At 42.4% G+C, this 8,785-nt stretch overlaps 1 long non-coding RNA gene across 4 annotated transcripts in view; it reads left to right on the top strand.

The window, feature by feature from the left end:
* Positions 1-4,446, top strand: part of LOC103279456 (probable RNA-directed DNA polymerase from transposon BS) — a 33,549-nt gene extending 29,103 nt beyond the window's left edge. For all 4 annotated transcript variants that reach the window (XR_010001026.1, XR_010001027.1, XR_010001025.1 and 1 more), the window contains one exon: positions 855-4,446. This is a non-coding gene — a long non-coding RNA (probable RNA-directed DNA polymerase from transposon BS). The remainder of the gene's footprint in view (positions 1-854) is intronic.
* Positions 4,447-8,785: the final 4,339 nt, after the last annotated feature.

The following is an 8,785-nucleotide window of genomic DNA, read 5'->3' as shown; positions in this document are numbered from 1 at the left end:
CTATTGTGCTATGCTAATAATATAATTTATTGTATGTACATATAACGTATGCTGCCCTGAGTCCCCTTCGGGGTGAGAAGAGCGGGATATAAATGTCGCTAATAATAATAATAATAATAATAATAATAATAATAATAACAACAATGATTTGGCTGAATCAGTCTATTTGGATGTGGCTTCTCTCTTTAAGAGTGCACAGCAGGGATAGCAAACCTTGAACTCAAGGGCCAAATTGGCCCCGAAGAAGAAAATAGCAAAATATTTAATTGTTACATGAATACATGAAAGGAATGACAGGCTTCAGACACACGGGAATTATTGCAAAGGGATCCATCACAACAACATCACCCTGTATTGATGGTATGCTAAATGTCCATTGGCTCTTTGGCTGTTGTTGGATCCGGTTTGATGGGAGACCCCAGGCTAATTTATATTAGCTGGCTCTGCCGGATGCAGTCGATATACACTCTCAAAGGCTGCCTTTCCTCCCAGGGCAGAGCGCCAGTGAGTAATGCAAGTTGTAAGCCATACAGTATGTAAGTACAAATTTAAAACAATAATGGGCACTTGGGAGGCAATACGGCAAGGAGCGCTGTGAGCAGAGATGGCATTAGACTTGCAAATGCATTCAGATTTATGGCCTATTGACAAAAAAAAATGCTACGGAGGAGACCGGGAAGTCGTAAAGGGAGAACGTACAAATTGGAATGGAGAGAAACTCATGGTAGAGATAGCAAATATAGAGGAAGGTGGATGGGATACCTGTTCAGTTGCGATCGCCATTTTCTCAGGGGGGCCTTTAGCATTTCCAAGCAGCTGCTTATTGATCCCTTTTCCTTGCTTCCCCTCAACAGGTAATCGAAGAAAACCTGTCAAAGGTGGCAGCTTTCAAATTGGCCTCCATTATCCATATCTGCTGCTGCTGCTCAACTGCATAGTCGTTACCGACTCTTGGTGACCGCATGGACCAGTCCAGGCCAGAGCTCCCTGTCAGCCGTCACCGCCCCCAGTTCCTTCAAGGTCAAGCCAGTCACTTCAAGGATACCGTCCATCCATCTTGCCCTTGGTTGGCCTCTCTTCCGTTTTCTTTCCATTTCCCCCAGTATCGTGATCTTCTCCAAGCTTTCCTGTCTCCTCATGATGTGGCCAAAATACTTCAACTTTGCCTCTCATATCCTTCCCTCCAGTGAGCAGCCACTGGGCATTATTTCCTGGAGGATGGACTGGTTGGACCTTCTTGCGGCCCAAGGCACTCTCAGGATTTTCCTCCAGCACCAAAGTTCAAAAGCGTCTATCTTCCTTCGCTCAGCCTTCCTTATGGTCCAACTCTCGCAACCATAGGTTACTACAGGGAATACCATTGCTTTGACAATGCGGATCTTTGTTGTCATATCTAGTCTTCTTTAAAAAATACCCACAACTTGTTAGAGCATTTCCTTTTCTCTTGGTTTGGTGGAAGTCGTATCAGTGGGGAAAGTAATTCTAATGTTTTTTAGTCTGAAGAAACTACTGAAGGTTAGTGCCAACATAAGTTCAGCACCTTGGAGAGTGCCTCGAGGGTTTCCAATGAAAACATGGAGTCAATCAAAGGAGCCCCCGGTGGCACAGCATGTTAAACGGCTGAGCTGCTGAACTTGCAGGTCGCAGGTTCGAATCAGAGAGCAGAGTGAGTGCCCGCTGTTAGCCCCAACTTCTGCCAACCTAGGAGTTGGTGCTCATCTCAATTTCTAAGCCAAAGAGCCAGCGTTGTCCATAGAGACCTTCAAGGTCATGTGGCCGACATGACTGCATGGAGTGCTGTTACCTTCCCACTGGAGCGGGTACCTATTGGTCTACTCACATGTGCATGTTTCTGAACTGCTAGATTGGCAGAAGCTGGGGCTAACAGCAGGAGTTCACCCCACTTCCTGGATTTGAACCAAGTTCAGGAGCTCAGCGGTTTAATATTAAGACTGGGCCCCCTCTCTTGTTCTTTTTAGGTGGCCTAAACCAAGGAAAAAATTATGGAATGCTGGGGTGAATATGATCAGCCAATGTGAGACCATGAGTGAGCAGGGACCTAAAGTTAAAAAAAGATAAGAGTCACAGTGAAGTAGACAAGAGAGAACCACGATGCAGATTGCGACTTGGAGACCAGGGCAAGCCACACTCTCAGCCTTCAAAGAAGGTAACATTCTGGGCAAGGAATCCTGTGAGAGGTATGCCTTAGGGTTGCCATAAGTTGGAGATTTTTGAGTATATCCTCCAGGAATGGCCATCCCATGTTCCATGAGCTTTTCCAAGTCCTCCTCAAAACCACAAGTTCAGGAGCCTCATTGCATCTTGTGATTCTGAATGCCATACTCTCACAACGCACTGGATATGGAAGACCTTTATCCCCTGTGGAAGCCCTTACAATTGTGTACAATTTAAGCTCCTTTGCTGAAGAGATGTTTCTCTTTCTTTTTTTAAAAAAAGGTGTAACTACTACAAATGCTTTCAAGATCAATCATTGCCCAAAAAAATCCCCTTCTTCCCATATCTTACTTAACTGTTAATGACTTTTAGAGGCTTTGCATAATATTATTCGACAGAAAATCCTGCAAGTGTGCCGGGCGCTTAATAAAGAATTTAAGCTCTAAATCACTTATTGCAGTTCTGATGTGTTCTGAGATGAAGGGAACATTTGTTTTGCCCTCGATTCTAAAGCTGAGTTTAAATAGATGATGTCATTGCTTACATTTTTCCTTGAGTGAAGAAAGGAAACACTCTCTTTTGATTGTTCTCATCAATTGAGCAAATACCACCCCAGAACGCTCCTTCACGGAGTTTCAGAGGTGCTTTTATGAATATGTGAGGTATTTGGATGTCTCTCAGCACAGGGAAAACCAATTAGATTGATCCAAACATAGTCATAGCGTGAAAGCATAGGACTGGGAGAGACCCTCAAGGGTCATCCAGTCCAACCCCCTTCAGCCAGGCAGGAAGACACAAACCAAACTCTCCTAACAGATGTTTATCCAGACTTGTTTTGGGGCCATGATGGCTCAATGGGTTAAATCCTTGTGCTGCTGAACTGCTGACCTAAAGTTTGGCAGTTTGAATCTGTGGGATGGGGTGAGCTCCCTCTGATAACCCTAGCTCTTGCCAAGCTAGCACTTCGAAAACATGCAAATGTTAACATGTTTTATATTGGATTGTATTTTAATTATGGTTTTATGTCTGTCTCCGTTTTAACAATTTATTTTATGTTTATGTTTTATGCTCAAGGCACCGAACAAGTGCTGTCTATATGCCTGTTGCACCTCAGGTTAGTTTCACCTTGCTGAACACACCAGGCTGTACACAGGTTGAAGTCTTTTGTAGTTTATTAGGAAATAGGAAGTAAATAGTTCTTAAAAAGCAAAAGTAAAGATCCAAAAGATTGTTGCAAAACCAAGGCTATAAAGATTAATCCAAGAATACATAAGTCATAAAACAAGGTTCCATGAATGCATGACAAAGTCCATAAACTTGAATACACATAGCTGCAAGGTAATCCAGGAATGACAAAGTCCCATGAACTTGACTACACAAAGCTGCAAGGTAATTCAGGAAAGCAAGAGCTTGCTTCTACACTCCAAAACGAGAAGTTGCTTTTGACAAAGGTTTCTCTCTCAGCACACCCTTTAATATTCTCTGCACAGCATGAATGCATTTCTTTGCCCTCTGACCTCTTTCTTGTTTGCTATTCTAACACTCCTGCGAACCCAAAATTCCAAACGGCCAGCTCAATCCAGAGATTCTGTTTTGTCAAGGCCAGACAGCTCACTAGCAGCAGCCTCTGTCTGCACGTTATCTCCCTTTGCACCTGGCTAGCTTCGGTATCATCTTCAGTATCAACAACACCATTCTCTGCCATGGGAATGCCTCCCTGCTCCTCATCTCTCACAGCAGGGACACTCTGAACCTGAATCCCATAATTCCCATCAGAGTCATCTTGAACCTGAATACCATCATCTTGAACATCTGAAACCTGAATTCCACAATCCCCTTCAGAGTCACTCTGAGACTCCAGCTGAGTCACAACAATGCCGCCTAGAATCCCCCTCGGGGTAGAGAAAGGTGGGATATAAATATGGTAAATAAATAAATAAATAAATAGTGAATAGATTCACTTTGGTGGAATAAAGGCAAAAAGACGCTCCAAGCAGTCTTGCTGGCCACACAACCAGGAGGTGTCTATGGACAATGCAGGCTCCTAGGCTTGGAAATGGAGAAGAACACCTCCCCCAGTGACAGAGATGAGCACCACCTCCAGAGCCGGAAATGAAATGAGAAGCCTTTGCTTTTGTCTGTGTATTTGTGTCTCATTGTATGTCACTGTATCAAGGCATTGGATGTTTGCCTTGTCTGTTTATATACTGTAATCCTTTCTGAGTCTCCTTGGGGAGAAGGGCGGAATATAAATAAAATGTTGTTGCTGCTGCTGCTGTATTAGTAGTAAAAACTCCAATGAGTAGGAAGAAATAGGCTTGTTCAGTATTTATTCAGCATTTCCCTTGTTTAGGGAAGGATATGCAGTGGGCCTTTGGAATCTACTTGAAATAGTTATAGGACTTCTTGTGGATACCAAAATTTGTGGATGCTCAAGACCCATTAAATACAGTAGGGTAGTAAAATAGCTTCCCATATATAAAAGGACAAAATTCTGTATATGGTTTGCTTTCAGGGATTAAAAAAAGAAGGTTTTCAAGCTGTGGATGGTTGTATCTGCGGATATAGAAGAGCTGACTGCACACCAGGTTCGCTTTCTGACATGCACATTCTTTCCATTCTGTTTGTGAAGCAATTTACAGAAAATAGAAGAGGCAAGTTCTTATTAAAACTTCACAGCCATCTTCAGCACGAAGAGGATCACATTGCACCTGTCTCCAAAGTAGGTATATTAAAGATAAGGAAGCTTTCTCAGAGGGGGGGATATGATTTTTTCCACCCTTAGAAGGACTATGAGCTCTGTTCAGTTCAGAGATCCCTGAGTTCAGAAATCTTTATTTCTAAGCCTATCTCTTTTGCAGCTCAGGATGCTATTAAAAGCAGATCCCACAAAGTAAATCCCACAAGGCTGGAGTTTTTTCTCATCTCCTGGAGAGAACCATGATAAGAGCAGAAGGAGCCTGAGAAATAACTTCAATTTAGATGCAAAGAGATCTTGGTAGGATCCTTCATTCATCCCTAATTGAAATCTTAGGCCTTCTGTTGCAGAACTGTAAAGTTGGAAGGCACCTTAAGGGTCATCTAGTCTGGTCCCCTGCCATACGGAAAGTCATGCTTAGGCCACGTAGTTGCTGTGATGGCCATGCTCCAGAAGCATTCTCTCCTGACATCTATGGCAGACATCCTCAGAGGTTGTGAGGTCTTTTGGAAACTAGGCAAGTCACGTTTATATATCCATGGAATGATGTCCATGAGGGTGAGATAAAGAACTCTGCTTGCTTGAGGCAAGTGTGAATGTTGCAGTTGGCCAGCTTGATTAGCATTGAATGGCCTTGCAGCTTCAAAGCCTGGCTGCTTCATGCCTTGGGGAATCCAAACTAGAATCAAGGAACCTGAAAGGCAGATTAATTCAGCCAGAGGAGTCAGCCATAGCAGAGCATTTGTTGAACCAACCTAGACATATCTTAGAACACAGAAATGCTGGACCACTGTAACAACTATCATGGCATACACAGAGAAGCCATTGAAATACACAAGCATGTGGACAATTTCAACAGAAAAGAGAAAACCATAAAAACGAACTAAATCTAGCTACCAGTATTAAACAACTCCAAAATAAGAACAGTAAATAAAGAACAACACAACATGGAAATAAGCACCAACTCCCAGAGTTGGACACGACTAGACTTAATGTCAGGGGAAAACTTTTACCTTTACCTTCATACTGCAAAGCCATATCTCTCCCATCCTATATTTTTCAAGTTAGTCCAATCATAGAATTTTGCATTTGTCCCTATTCAATCCCACCATATTGTACTTCTGGAAGACAATCATACTCAGCCACAAGGGATCACCTATGATGACGACGATGATTAACAATTTCTGCCCAATTTCTTAGTTTATCTAGATATTTTTTGAATGTGTGAGTTATGTGTGCAAAAGGAAGGCTGCTTAATGTGCTTATGCATCTTCTTGGAACCAAATTAATGGCTTATATAGCATTTTTCTCTCTCCAACGCAAGGTTGCTGCCTTTCATGGATCCCCACCCTTTCTATGTTCTTCAGCTTTATGCAAAGTCAGGGGACTCTCTTGTGCTCAACCTTGCCAGAATGGTAATGCGTGGCAAAATGGATGTTGCTTGGAATGCACAGCTTGCCTCCGATAAGCATTTGGGAAAATGTGGAGGCTTAACGCAAGCTTATCTGCTCTATCAAAGCATCCTGAGCCTGCAGAACGGAGCCGGGTGTCTCCAAAGAACAGGCTTCATTGCAAAACTTAATAGCCCTCTTGCTTCTGATCCCAGCCAGAAAGACCAAGCTGTCTCTTTCATTGTATATCTTGGCAGGAGGAGGACTGCAGAGGCCTCTCTCGGCTCCCTTTGCCCACCCCTTTCCCCTTAATCTCTGGTTTTCTCTCCCAATCTGCCCACACCCACCTCTGCCCTTTTATGCCACTTGCTTGGCATCGCTAACAAGGTAGCGAGGATCCCTCAGAAGTGCAAATAACCCTTTCCCTTTCTTTTGTAGTTAGGATTCATCTCTGCTTCCAAAAAAAGAGAAAACCCACAAAGGCATCGAAGAAGCAGATGCTCCCTCTCATGCCTTGCTCACAATCCTGGGAAGGAAACCCCACACACATCTAAATGTTGGGTCAGACTGACTCTTTGTAGGGTTTGATGAAGAGAATGGTGGGGAAAAAAATCTTGTCAGTCCATTTTGTGTTTTGGGGGGTACATCTACACCAGGCATGGGTAAACTTTGGCCCTCCAGGTGTTTTGGACTTCAACTCCCACAATTCACACACATTCATGTAATGGCACACAGGTAACTCAGTTGTTAAACTGAAGAACCATGTCTTTGAATGGTCAAGGACAAAGACATGCCACTACAAAATATATATTTGATTACCAGAGGATGGCAGTTTCTTTACAGTTGTAATTGCCCAAAATATATACACTCCCTTTCAAAAACCTTTTAGTTTAAAATATGCACTCAGAAATAAAAACAAAGTCTTCTTTGAAAAATAACATATCATGTTTACTCATAAACAACTTGTATTAATTCACCATACATGCACATGTCTTATTTAAGTTGAGTTACAGATAGGATGTAGCTTCTCTGTGTTGAGTACACAGGGTATCATTCTTAATCAATAGTCCCTAGTCTTTAAGTATATTTGTACTCACTGAAGTCCATAAGCATACTTCTATATTGGTCCAAACAGCAACATACATGAATCCATCTCCACTGAGGTCTGATGCAAAAGTGAAAACTTATTCCATTGAAGTCCAAAAAGCAACATACACCTGCTTGCATTGAAAACCAAACACATATTGAATACAAAAGGGAGTCCTGAGTCTGAACATGCTCAGTAGAAGCACATGCCTATAACCCCTCCCACACCAAAGGGATACGTCTAACTGGCAAATCAACATACACATAGAATACAGGTTAGCAAATATATATCTTAATAAATAAATAAATAGTGAAAGGCTTGGGAAGTTGCTATTTCTAACACTTTGACCCCACTTTAACTGCCCTGGCTCAATACTATGGGATATTGGGAGAAAGCGTTGCAAGGTCTTTAGCCTTCTCTGCTCAAGGGTGCTGGTGCCTTGCCAAACTACAACTCCCACGATTCCATAGTTTTGAGCCTTAGCAGATAAAGTGGTGTCAAACTGCATTCATTCTACAGTGCAGATGCACCTAGCACTCAAATGATGACAGCACACTGGCTTTGTACATGCCATGCATCTTATTCCCTTTCACGTACATTTGATAACATATTCCCAGAAGAAATTCATAACATTACTTAGGCTTTCTTAGATTTTGTTTCCTCGAGTTAGTTTTCTCAAAGTTGTTTATCATGTGTAGGTCTGGGTTGTGTCATCATAAGCACACATACATATTTGCATGGCATGCCCCTCTGATACATCAGTCTATCCTTATTTCTCGGAGCTGTGGCTGATTTGCAGTTTTTGCAGTTCAGAAGCAACACCTTCCATGACTTTACGTGTGGTGTGTGCAGTTGCCTCTGTTGACAAGGAAATGATTTGCCTGGAGCTTATAAGAACGAAGCAGTCGAGATGAAGTGCAGTTAAACATCCTTTCCTTTTTATGTACTTGGCAGCACATGGCTCATGTTTTGAGCCTCAAATGCAAAGCAGAGAGGAAAACACCATTGGGATCTTCCCACTAGCTTACTGCAACATATTCTATATCACCTATTTTAGTTATGTAGCTGTAGTGAAGGGTGCATCTGCACTGTAGTATTAATGCAGTTTGACGTCATGGCTCTGTGCTAAGGAATCCTTGGATTTGTAGTTTGACAGAGAAGGCTAAAAGTCTTGTAAAAACACAACTGTGCTGATACTGCTGCTTCCTCCACTCTGTCAGAGTCCTGGTGCCTTCCCAAACTACAGCTCCCAGGATACCATAGCATTGAACCATGGCAGTTAGGGTGGTGTCAAACTATACATTATGGAGTTTATATGGACATTTTTGCCTATTGCGGAACAGCCATATTCATTTCGAAGTTGCTGAAGTAGAATTTTAGATGTAATGGTATTGTGCATAGGTATGTATTGAACTATTGTGCATTGATTCATGG

This window comes from Anolis carolinensis, unplaced genomic scaffold, assembly GCF_035594765.1.
Source record: "Anolis carolinensis isolate JA03-04 unplaced genomic scaffold, rAnoCar3.1.pri scaffold_12, whole genome shotgun sequence".
NCBI lineage: Eukaryota > Metazoa > Chordata > Lepidosauria > Squamata > Dactyloidae > Anolis > Anolis carolinensis.
This window is presented reverse-complemented; position numbering and strand designations above follow the sequence as displayed.